Genomic DNA, 12,529 nt, shown 5'->3' with positions numbered 1-12,529 from the left:
CTGTTGACAATGTCAGCACACAGATTCGACCCCAGATTGTTGAACTTTCTGGTGAGATCAGAAGTGAACTGAAATAACTTCTCTAAACAACTTCTCTAAAGTACAAAGTTGGGTTTCCTAAGGTTTATGATTGGACTCTGTGTTTTATACCCTCAACAATTGGGCAAGGAAGCTCTTTGGGTCACAGTAGCAGATATGCCCCCAAATTGCACAGGGATGCAGAGGGACACAGCTGATTCACAAAAAGATGCTGATGGCAGCATTTTATTTAATAGCTCCAAACTGGAAACAGCCCAAATAGCCATGGATAAGAGAATGAACAAACACAATGTGGTGTGTGCTCCAGAGTAGAGTAATACACAGCAGTGAAAAGGAATGAACAATTGCTACTAACATCAACATGGCTGAATCTTAAAAACAGCTTTCAATAAGAAAAAATAAGTTTCAGAAGAATACGTAAGCATGATTTTGGTTACATAAAGTTAAAAACATGCATGTTTAAGGGATACATACACATGTGGTAAAACTAAAAAGCTAGCAGAGGAATAATAAGCACACAACTCAGAAAAGTAGGGAGAGAGGGAGAGGAAGGAGATCCGGACCGGGGCACATGGGGCTTAGACATCTGTCATGTGCTATTCTTTGAGCTCGGTGGTGGACACGCAGGTTACACAGGTGAGAACCCATTTTACGGCTGCCCCTTACACCTTGCTCATGTATGGTAATTATAATATGTCATGTGTCCCTTGCAAAGGAAAACACGTAATGAGCATATTTGCTCCTCTGCAGCCACAGGTGTACAGTCTGCTCCTCGACATGAACGTGCTCAGCCAGGTCTTTCATTCATTCATGTTGCTGCACACAGACAACTGGACTTCTCCCCTTGCCTTGTCTCCAAAACATATGAAGTGATTTTGTGTGGACAGAAGCTATTCTAGTCAGCTATTCTGTTTTGTGTTTCTCAAGGATACCTGATGACCTATAAGTGGTGCTTCGTGAGATGCCCAGGGGCCAGAACTCACAGACTCAGTGAGAAAGTGAGAGCAGGTGCAAGAGCAAGAAGTGTACAGGGAATTGGTTTTTCACAATTACTGACGATGGTATTAGTATTGAGATAGATAGATAGATAGATAATACATACATAGATGATGGATGGATAATAGATATAGATGATAGGTAGATAATAGCTAGATAGATGGATACATATACAGGTAGCTAGATAGATAATAGATATATAGATGATAGATGATGGATGGATAATAGATATAGATGATAAATAGATAATAGCCAGGTAGATGGATAGATAGATAGATGACAGATAGACAATAGATACATAGATGATAGATGACGGATGGATAATAGATATAGATGGTGATAGATAATAGCTAGATAGATGGATAGATAGATAGACAGGTAGATAGGTAGATGATAGATAATAGATACACAGATGATAGATGATGGATGGATAATAGATATAGAGGATAGATAGATGATAGATAGATAGACAGATAATAGCTAGATGGATGGATAGATAGATAATAGCTAGCTAGATAGCTAGATAGATAGATAGATGATAGATACATAATTGATAGATAGATGATGGATGGATAATACATATAGATGATAGATAGGTAGATAATAGCTATATAGATGGAGAGATAGATAATGGATATATAGATGATATATAGAGTCAATAAAATAAAAGCACTAAGGAATCAATAAATGCCTGAGAAATAACTGAAATTCCTAACAATAGTACGGCAGCTAAGCCACCAAGGCACAGGCACACAGTGGGTTCCAAACTGCCCCTAGAGTGTGGCTGGTCGTTACACTCTGCCAACGCAAGGCATTGCTTATGTGAAGTAATGTTGGGTTACAAAAACAAAAGGGCAGGAAGAAAGAAACAAACACTATGATTCCAATTCTATGACTGTGCGTATCAATAATGAAAAGTGGGGGGGGGGGGGAATTTAGAATTGGTCCAAAATGAGTTTAATACTCTTTGCATCCTTTTTACTTCCTTTGAAGTGGTTTATTTCCCCAATTTTCTATTCTCTTTTATTTTGAAATAATTTCAGGCTCATAGTAGAGCTTTAAAACAGTAGAAAGAGCTATCCTACCTTTCACCTCCATTGTTAACATGTCACGGCACTCGTGTTCTCGCTTCCTCTCTATATATACATCTTCACATTACTTTTCTGAACCATTTGAGAATAACTGGAGACATTGCAGCCCTTTCTGCGGACTACTTCAGTGTGTATTTCCCAAGAACAAGGACTCTCTCTCACATAAACACATTATATTTATTAAAATCAATAAGTTATCACTGATGAAATAATTATCTACTCATTTTTTTCCCCCAATTACCCAAAAAAATGTTCTTTATAGAAAAAAAGAATTCTGACTTAGAGCCCAATCCAGGGTCACATGTTGCTATGTCTCTGTAGTCTCCTGTGATCTAGAAATGTTTCCACTTTTTTCTTTAGTAGACTTCTTTTGGGGAACAGTTTTAAGAGTCACAGCAAAACTGAGCAGAAAGTACAGAGTTCCCATATACCCCCTGCCCACCCAAGCACAACCTCCCTGCTGTCAACATCATGCACCAAAGCGGTACCTTTGTTACAATTGATGAACCTACAATGACACAGCGTAGTCACTCAAAGTCCATAGTTTACATCATGGTTCACTCTTTTTTTTTTTTTTAAATTGGAGTATAGTTGCTTTACAATGCTGTGTTTCTACTGTACAGCAAAGTGAATCAGCTCTACGTACATGTATATCCCCTCTTTTTTGGATTTCCTTCCCATTTAGGTCACCACAGAGCACTGAGTTCCCTGTGCTATACAGTAGGTTCTCATTACTTATCTATTTTATACATAGTATCAACAGTGTATAGATGTCAATCCCAGTCTCCCAGTTCATCCCACGCACCCACCCTTTTCCCCCTTGGTGTCCATACGTTTGTTCGTTCTCTACATCTGTGTCTCTATTTCTGCTTTGCAAATAGGTTCATCTGTACCATTTTTCTAGATTCCACATATATGTGCTCATATACAATGTTTGTTTTTCTCTTTCTGACTTACTTTACTCTGCATGACAGTCTCTAGATCCATCCACGTCTTTACAAATGACCCAAGTTTGTTCCTTTTTATGACTAAGTAATATTCCATTGTATATAGGTACCACAGCTTCTTTATCCATTCCTCTGTTGATGGACATTTAGGTTGCTCCCATGTCCTGGTTATTGTAAATAGTGCCGCAATGAACATTAGGGTGCATGTATCTTTTTGAATTATGGTCAGAATGATTCACACTTGGTGGTGTACAGTCTATGGGTTTTTAACAAATTTATGACAACATTGATCTTACTATTATAGTATCATACAGGTTGTTTCACTGCCCTAAAAATCCTCTGTGCTCCACCTGTTCATCCGTCCCTCCCCCTCGCCCCCTGCCCAGAACTCTGGCAATCACTGATTATTTTACTCTCTCCAAAGTTTTACCTTTTGCAGAATGTCACATAGTTGGAACCATACAATACAGCCAGCCCTCTGCATCTGTGGTTCCAAATCCACAGATTCACCCAATCTCTGATGGAAAATATTAGGAAAAAGACATTCCAGAAAGTTCCAACAATCAAAATTTGACTTTACTGCTCACCTGGCAACTACTTACATAGCATTTACATTGTATTGACAACTATTTACATAGCATTTATATTGTATTAGGTATTACAAGTAATCTAGAGATGATTTAAAGTATATGGGAGGACGTGTGTAGGTTATATGCAGCTACTGCCTTATTTTATATAAGGGACTTGAGCATCTGTGGATTTTGGTATCCAAGGGCCGTCATGGAACCAATTCCCGCAGATACTGGGGGACACGGTATGTAGCCTTTTCAGATTGGCTTCATTCACTTAGTAATAGGTTTCCTCCAGTCTTTTCATGACTTGATAGCTCTTTTTTTTTTTTTTTTTTAGCACAGAATAATATTCCATTATCTGATGTACCACAGTTTATCGGTTCATCTACTAAAGGACACCTTGGTTGCTTCCAAGTTTTGGCAAATGTGAATAAAACTACTATAAGTATCCATGCGCAGGCTTTTCTGTGAACATAATTTTCAGTTCCTTTGGGTAACTACCAAGGGGTGTGATTGTTGGGTCATATGGTGAGAAATGGTAAAAGTATGTTTAAATTAGTAAGAAACTGCCAAACTGTCTTCCAGGGTGGCTGTACCACGCTGCACTCCCACCAGCAACTGAGAGTTCCCGTTGCTCCACATCCTCGCCAGCATTTGGTGTTGTCAGTGCTTTGGGTTTTCACCATTTTAATAGGTGTGTGGTGGTGAAATGTTTCCATCGACATTTTAAAAACATAAAAGTCTTTGTCCATGGATCATATATCTGAGTCCATGGCTGAACTGGCTGCAACAATGATTGTGTCATAATGAAGTTGCATAACGCATTCATTGCTGGTGGGGTGATCTTAATTAACCATGAGTAACGTAACCAGCTGAATCTTTATTCCAAGTTGGGATCTAGTACACCTAAGTTATCTACATAATTTAGTATAAACTTTGGTCTCAATTTTCCATTTATTTGAGACCAAACGTACACACATTCCTAAAATAACTGTATAATTATAGTCCGGGTATAATGTATTAACTTAATCAAATTATTTGATAATTTACATATACAGAGCCATCACAAAGTATTATAGTAGCATTACTAATAGCTACTATTTACTAAATGCTTAATAAGTGCCAGGCACTATTTCAGGGTTCTATTTGAATTTTTCTCACAGCAACCCTGGGAGGACACTGCTGCTACAGTATCTCATGGATTTTAGGATGCACGTTTCTGAAATCGAGACTTATCTTACAGTCAGTGGTGTTCCACAGTCCGTGTCACATTGACACAATCATTTTTCTCTATCTAGACACAGCTTGGACTAAAAGCCTTTTGTTGATGCTTTCTGGTAAGAACAAGAAAGTACAGCGTCAAGACTTGCAGAATGTCCTGAAGACAACAGTAGGACATTCTTGTAAGAAGTGCTCCAAATTCCACACTGCTGATGGCCCACATGATTATACTGTAAAGAAAAACAAGGACACTGAGAGCTCTGAGGTGAAAGTGATTCAGAGGAAGGACACTGAATGTGACCAGCTTTTAGGAGAAGATTAAATAATATATGCATAAGAGTGATATATGATTTTCTAAAAAGTCTCTGTCTAAATAAATCTAAAAGATCTCTCAATAACATGAAATAAAAATTTAAATGCTAAGAAAGTATCATGTCAGTTTAACTGTCATTGTTTCTTGTGCATGTGTGTTTTTTGTTGTGGTACATCAATCAATAACGTATTTTACAATTGACGGTGTCTATGAAATACAGTACTCTTCCCATTGTTCAGAGGAGGAAACAGAGGCTGAGGGTGATTAAATAACTCACCAAGCAAGTAAAAGACGGAGCCAAGATCTTCACTCGGGTCTGACTGCACATCCCAGCTCTTAGCCAGTCTGCACCCCACTGTTCACAGCTCAGTTTTTGATATTATGGTGTCAACTTCCTTTGCCCTATGAGTCACCTAATACAGAGCACTCACACAGATATTTGGCTCCGTCTCGAGGCAGTGCAGGTTAACCAGATACCTTCAAGCCCATCAAGATAATCTTGGGATCAGGGAACTGGCATTCCTGAGTTCTTTCTACTCATGGGACCATTTGCAAATTAAAACAATGGATTCTTTCAGTCTCTTTTTAAGAAATATTCATTATCTCAGACAGGACCTGGGCCTCAGGTCTTTTTCTGGAATTTCGAAATGAAAATCAGAAGCAATATTAACATGCAAGATAACGAAAATGTCTGTGTAAACTGAGTCAAGAAAAAATACAACAAGATATACATTCAAGGAAAAGATGGCTTTGGGGGAAACATAAGCAGAATATTCTCGGCTTGTGTCCCCATAGTGTTCCCCCCAAAACATTATGACCCACAGAGCTGCATGCTCACTGTTACTGCAGCTCGAATGGTGAAGGCAAGGCACAACACACAGCTTGAATGCTCTTTTTTTATTTGCTTCTTGTACCTCATAAATATGTTCAATTATTCAAATTAAATTATATCGAAGCCAGCTCAGCCCAAAAGATAACATTTCCTGCCCTCGCAAGGTATTTGCCCTATTTATCCCAGAACACAGTCAAAGAAAACATACTTCGAGAACTACTCTCTTGTTTTGCTGAAAGCAGGATGTACAACAAAGGACATTGAACTTAATTAGCACATTAACATAATCACATCAAGCATAGAGGTAGCACTTGACAATAGGAAATTGGGTAAATCAAAGCAAATGACTTCAGCCCCACGCTTTATAATTAGACCAAAAAAAAAAAAAAAAAGGATAGCTTAAATGCTGTCAGATGCATTTACTGTAGTTGTTCCTAATTTATGAGGTTGGAACTGTTGACACCAAAAGAGTGCTTAAATTTCTCTTCATATTTAAATGAGTCAAAAGTTTAAGCACACATACTTTCCTACTTAGAGGCTCCCTTCTTACCTTCTGTGCTAAATGTAGATGCTCTTCTGCCTTCAATAGCATCCCCCACTGGAGCTATAATGCTATTGTGAGAAGTTTTACAATGAAAACACGTGGTCGTGCAGATTTCAAGAACTCTCGACCCAAGAGGCAGAAAGTGGGCAGAAACCTGGTGGGAGTTTTCCAGGCTGAACTTGTATTTTGGGTTTTTGTTGTTTGTTTTTAAATCTTTATTGAATCTGTTACAATATTGCTTCTGTTACATGTTTTGGTTTTTTGGCCGCGAGCCACGTGGGATCTTAGCTCCCTGACCAGGGATCAAACCTGCACCCCCTGCATTGGAAGGCAAAGTCTTAACCACTGGACCACCAGGGAAGCCCCTTGTCTTGTATTTTGTACCAGACTTTTTCCATGAATTTGCATGTATTTACCAGTCTCAGCTGCTTTTTTTCAACCTACTTAGGCGATTTGCAATTATAGGTCATTTTCTTAGTGGAGGCAGAAAAATGTGATACATCAGATGCTATTTTTTGTGACAACTCCGAAGTTAACAGGCAAGAGACGGAACCCACAGACACTAGAGTGATAACAAAACACAGGTGTTGGCGTCACACAGACCTGGATCTGTCACTTAGTCGCTGTGTCACCCTAAGCAACTTGCTTAACCTTGGCATTTAAAGTGGGAATAATGACACCTAGTTCATTGCACTGTTACAGGAACCTGCTGAGACAGTATAGGTAACACAGCACCTGGCACATGGTAAACTGCTCACCAGATGTTAACTAGTCAGAACAAGAATGGGAAGGTCACTGAGGATAAAACATGAGAGGTTCTTTGAAGATGAATCCGAGGAATGGGCACGGGGTACCTCCGCAGAGCCAGCTCTTTGAGGATCGCAACTTTCCTATGCACATCACAAAAGGAAAATTTCAGGACAAGCTCAGTCCCAGCTTTCCTTCTGAACCGCTTTGCCTCATCTAATTCCTGGCCCCTCATTCGATATTGTGTTCAGTCTCCCCAGTTGCTGTTTGATTATCCCTTAGACTCCGCTTCACCCTTTGGGTTTGGGGTTCCTTCCAATTCCTACGCTGGTTGAAATATTCCTTCAATGCTCCATTTATTCCCATTGCCTCCCTCTCTTCTCCCTCTGACCTCCCCCAGCACTTTATCTGCACCACTCTTCCAGATCTGGTGATATTTTGCCATTTCCATCGCTGTCTGTGCAACTTGAGTAGTGTCACTCACTGGACAGTAAGCTTCTTGAGGGCAAAGGCTGCATCCCCCATTTATGTCCCAACCTGATGATTTACTCTATGGGGATGGTTTACCCAAGGCATGACTCACTTTCCCTGAGAACTGCCCATTGCCAGCAGAGTGCCCTGCAGTTGCCAAGTTGCTATGTGGCTACAGTTGTTTGGATTTAGGGAAGATATACTTAAATGTGTGGGGCAGCCAATTTCCATCCTGTTCCTGGAGAGGCAGAGAAAGAAAAATGGAAGAAAGGCAAGAATGAAACAGACACACAGGGAGAAAGAGATGGGGAGAGAGAACAGTTTGAGTATCTGAGGGCTTTTTGGCTCTTGGGTACCATGAACGGTCCTGTGACCTTCAAGCCTTAGGGCTCCCCAAAGCATTTCGGAGCCCATCTCTATTTTTAGTCCTGAAGCCACCTGAGTTGCTTCCCTTTACCTGTAACCAAATAATTTTAATTAAGACAAATCTGCATTCAACAGAACTTCTGACTTTTCATTGTAAAATGTATGACGTTTTGTCATAAAATTGGATTTATGTAAGAGTGGCCTCCTTTATCTTTGTGCCATTACAAGGAATACTCTTTCTTCCTGCATTGCACAAGCTCATATTTTAAACTTGGTGGCATTCTTTCTGCACAGTCATTTGATTCAATGTTTACATGCCTGTAGACCTCACCCACTGAGAGTCCTTGAAGGCAGGACTCTACAACCTGAATGCCTATGGTATGGAAGAGTTCATTCCTCTTTCCATCTGTAAAGGTCAAATGGGCACTTTTCAGGTCTCCACACTTGAAGGTTTGCAAGAATGTGCCCAAACTGGTGTTTTGGGAGAGCATATGGCTGCTATGGGAGAAAATGCTGTTCTAGAAACAGTACTGAAAGATGGGAAGGGGTCTGGTTTCCTACTGTTCTATATTCTTGGACTTGAAGAATTCTCAAGCACTGTCTTCCAGGCAAATACTTTGTTCGTGATAACCAAAGAAAAAAAGCAACAGTTTGGTAATAGTCAATGAATAATTATCGATCATTTTAAAATTCTTAATATCACTGATGCACAATAAGAGACCATAAGTGTAAATGAGAAAAATACCATATCAACTTTTTTCCCAATGGGGCATAGCATTCTCTACCTTTTTTCTAGGCCAAGTGCTGGCTGAAATTTTGTTTTCCAGCACAGTTTAAAACAGGTTCTAAAACAAAAATACTTGACTTTGAAAACATATATCCACTGCGATTGAATGCATCACACACATTTTTCATTGGGAGAAATTAAAATTCTTACTGGGGAGTTTTGGGGGGAATCTTGAAAACAAGAATAACCACTTATTGGGTGTCCACTCTGCTCCTGGGATTCTATGTGCATTATTGGTAACACCTGATGACACGGAGAACGTATTTTATCACTGCCATTTATATTTGGGGAAATTGAAGATTGCCCAAGGTAATATAGCTGTAGCTTGAGATTGGCTACAGCGTATTCATACATAGGTATTGGTAGGTGCCACAAATCTGGGCATCCCCCCCCCAAAACCCTCAGTGGCCAGTTGTTAAACATTTAGCCTCACATCATTGGCTGCCAAGCCCCTGGGGCTCCAGTGGCTTGAAATCCCAATGATTTGAAAGATCCTACCCAGGAGGTCAGCTAAACAGTCTAGCCTCCCCTTCTTTCTACCTTATATTCTTTTTAAAAATATTTATTTAGTTTGGCTGCGCCGGGTCTTAGTGGCATGCGTGCGGGATCTAGTCCCCCGACCAGGGATCGAACCCGGACCCCCTGCATTGGGAACACGGAGTCTCAACCACTGGACCGCCGGGGAAGTCCCTCTCCCTTATATTCTGACGGGGCTGCTGCCCAACAGCCTCATGGAGATAACTTCCACTTGCCCCCCACAACTCCCAGATCACGGGGTCCCTGTAAAAGAGAAGTGATCACCACCTAGACTAGTAGTTCTCAAAGGGAGGCCCACACACCAGCAACATCAACACCACCCGGACACTTGTTAGAAATTTTCAAATTCTCAAGCTCTTCCCCAAACGTCCTGGATGAGAAACGCTAGGGGTGAGGCCCAGAAATGTGTGTTTTAACAAGCCCCCTAGGTGATCTTAATGCTTGCTCGACTTTGAGAGCCACGGGGCTAGGTTGTCATGATGAGGGTTGGGTCCAATCCATGAAAGGAGACAATACATTTAAAACCAAAACTCTGCATCAGAGGATTGGAAAGAAGCTGGAATTGGAGGCAGGATGGCAGAGCAGGTGGCTCAGGGCAAGTCTGGGATTCTGTGAAGGATTGGCTGGCGTTCCGATCCTGGGTTTGGGGAGAAGCTGATTAAATGCTATACTGATCTCCCAGTTCATCCCACCACCCCCTTCCCACCCTGGTAACCATAAGTTTGTTCTCTTCATCTGTGACTCCTTTTCTGCTTTGCAAATAAGTTCATCTGTATCATTTTTCTAGATTCCACATATAAGCGATATTATACGGTATTTGTTTTTCTCTCTTTCTGACTTACTTCACTTTGTATGTCTATATACAGCATACGTATATATATACACTACTATGTATAAAATAGATAACTAGTGCTCGCTTCGGCAGCACATATACTAAAATTGGAACGATACAGAGAAGATTAGCATGGCCCCTGCGCAAGGATGACACGCAAATTCGTGAAGCGTTCCACATTTTTTTGTTATAAAGCAGAAACTAACACACCATTGTAAAGCAATTATACTCCAATAAAGATGTTTAAAAAAAGTTATATTTACACTATTCTGTAGTCAATTAAGTGTGCAAAACAATGTACGTATCTCAATTGAAAAACACTTTATTGCTAAAAAAATGCTAACCATCATCTGACAATGCAGGGTTGCCACGAACCTCCAATTTGTAAAAAACGCAATATCGGCAAGTACAAGAAAGCAAAGCATAGTAAGATGAGGTCTGCCTGTACAATAAAAATGGCAAATTGCTATAATAAATAAATAAATAAATAAATAAAATAGATAACGAGGGCTTCCCTGGTGGCGCAGTGGTTGAGAAGCTGCCTGCTAGTGCAGGGGACACGGGTTCGAGCCCTGGTCTGGGAAGATCCCACATGCCGCGGAGCAACTGGGCCCGTGAGCCACAATTACTGAGCCTGTGCGTCTGGAGCCTGTGCTCTGCAACAAGAGACGCCGCGATAGTGAGAGGCCCGCGCACCGCGATGAAGAGTGGCCCCCGCTTTCCGCAACTAGAGAAAGCCCTCGCACAGAAACGAAGACCCAACACAGCCAAAAATAAATAAATAAATAAATTTAAAATAGATAACTAATGAGAACCTGCTGTATAGCACAGGGAACTCTACTCAATGCTCTGTGGTGACGTAAATGGGAAGGAAATCCAAAAAAGAGGGGATATATGTATACATAGAGCTGATTCACTTTGCTGTACAGCAGAAACTAATACAGCATTGTAGACCAACTATACTCCAATAAAAAATAAAAAAAAATAAATGCCACACCTCACCTCACACATCCTTGTACATTACTCAGCACTGTGCACACGCTGAAGTTTGCATCATCCACCCACCTACCCATTTACTGACTCCTTCATTCATTGAACAATCAAGTGGAGGGACTCCCATAATTTGCGTACAAGAAAAGCAGAACTGAATAAGCACCTCCTCTACTCCTAAATAGCTCATAAATAGCTCATGGGGAAAACAATCAGGCAAAATATACTTAGGATGCAGTGGCATGAGAAATGGGCTTGTGGATAAGAAGTGCCACCTGAACTCAGAGGAGAGATGGAGCCACTCACCTACCGGCCCTCGCCGGAAAGCTTTCATTTAAATTATACCGTTTACTTCTTATAAATAACCCTTTAAGCTGTGATTCTCTCATTATACAGAGGAGGCAACAAAAGCCCAGAGAGGTGAAAGGACTCCTCTAAGGACACACAGCCTTTACATGATAGCAGGGCCAGACCTGAATCCAGGTTTTCCTAAGCTAATTCCAGTTCCCTGTTCTCTGTGCAGCGGGGGCCTTTGTCCAGTGTTCGTCTGTGGTTTGTGGCATTCATATTCCTAGACAGCAAATAAGACCATGCCTAGCAGTTCATTTCTGTTTGAGCACCTCTTAGAAGAACAGCACTGCCGCTTCTTTTTAAAGCAGCTGTCCACTTTTTTGAGAAATGCAAAGAGAGGATGCGACTGCTTTTTCAAAACGAAATCCACATTTTTTTTTTCTTATTGCTGGGTCATATAATAATTCTACGTTTAACTTTCTGAGGAATTGACAAACACTTTTCCAGAGGGGCTGCACCATCTTACATCAACATGACACATACAGGAATCGATGAGGCTTGTCTTCCTTCACATCCTCACCAACATTTCCTATTTTCCATTATTATTATTATATTATTATATTATTGATAATACCATCTTATTTGGTATGAAGCAGTATCTCATTGTGTGTGTCTGTGGTTTTTTTTTTTTATGGTTTCTAAAACAACCCATTTTTTTTTAACATCTTTATTGGAGTATAATTGCTTTACACTGTTGTGTTAGTTGCTGCTATATAACAAAGTGAATCAGCACTTTGATACATATACATATATCCCCATATCCCCTCCCTCTTGAGCCTCCCTCCCACCCTCCCTATCCCACCCCTCTAGGTGGTCACAAAGCACCGAGCTGATCTCCCTGTGCTATGTGGCTGCTTCCCACTAGCTATCTATTTTACGTTTGGTAGTGTATA

The 12,529-nt window shown here is 40.5% G+C and overlaps 1 non-coding gene across 1 annotated transcript; it reads left to right on the top strand.

Moving 5' to 3' along the window:
- The first annotated feature begins 10,372 nt into the window (after nt 1–10,372).
- Nucleotides 10,373–10,479, top strand: LOC132361694 (U6 spliceosomal RNA). Its single transcript, XR_009501965.1, has one exon. It is a non-coding gene; the product is annotated as a U6 spliceosomal RNA (small nuclear RNA).
- The last annotated feature ends 2,050 nt before the right edge of the window (nt 10,480–12,529 follow it).

This window comes from Balaenoptera ricei, chromosome 2, assembly GCF_028023285.1.
Source record: "Balaenoptera ricei isolate mBalRic1 chromosome 2, mBalRic1.hap2, whole genome shotgun sequence".
Classification (NCBI taxonomy): domain Eukaryota; kingdom Metazoa; phylum Chordata; class Mammalia; order Artiodactyla; family Balaenopteridae; genus Balaenoptera; species Balaenoptera ricei.
This window is presented reverse-complemented; position numbering and strand designations above follow the sequence as displayed.